Source organism: Plasmopara halstedii (genome assembly GCF_900000015.1).
Source record: "Plasmopara halstedii genome assembly, contig: Scaffold_287, whole genome shotgun sequence".
Taxonomy (NCBI): domain Eukaryota; phylum Oomycota; class Peronosporomycetes; order Peronosporales; family Peronosporaceae; genus Plasmopara; species Plasmopara halstedii.
The window spans coordinates 236,475-236,693 of NW_020187208.1; positions in this window are offsets into that span (position 1 = coordinate 236,475).

The following is a 219-nucleotide window of genomic DNA, read 5'->3' on the forward strand; positions in this document are numbered from 1 at the left end:
AAGCGGCTTAGGGCGGGGAAAATCATCCGTCACTGACGGTGGCGTCGTTGACGCAAAAAATGCACATCTTCGGCTGCAGGTGCTCTAGCAGCGCGTTCTCGTGATTTAAAAACGCCTCCAGGCGCGCATTGATTGCCTCGGGGCCATGCGCAGCAAGGTGTTGCACGCCCCCAGGGCCAAGCAAGGACATCAGCTTGTTAAGCCCGTCCTGCATGCCCT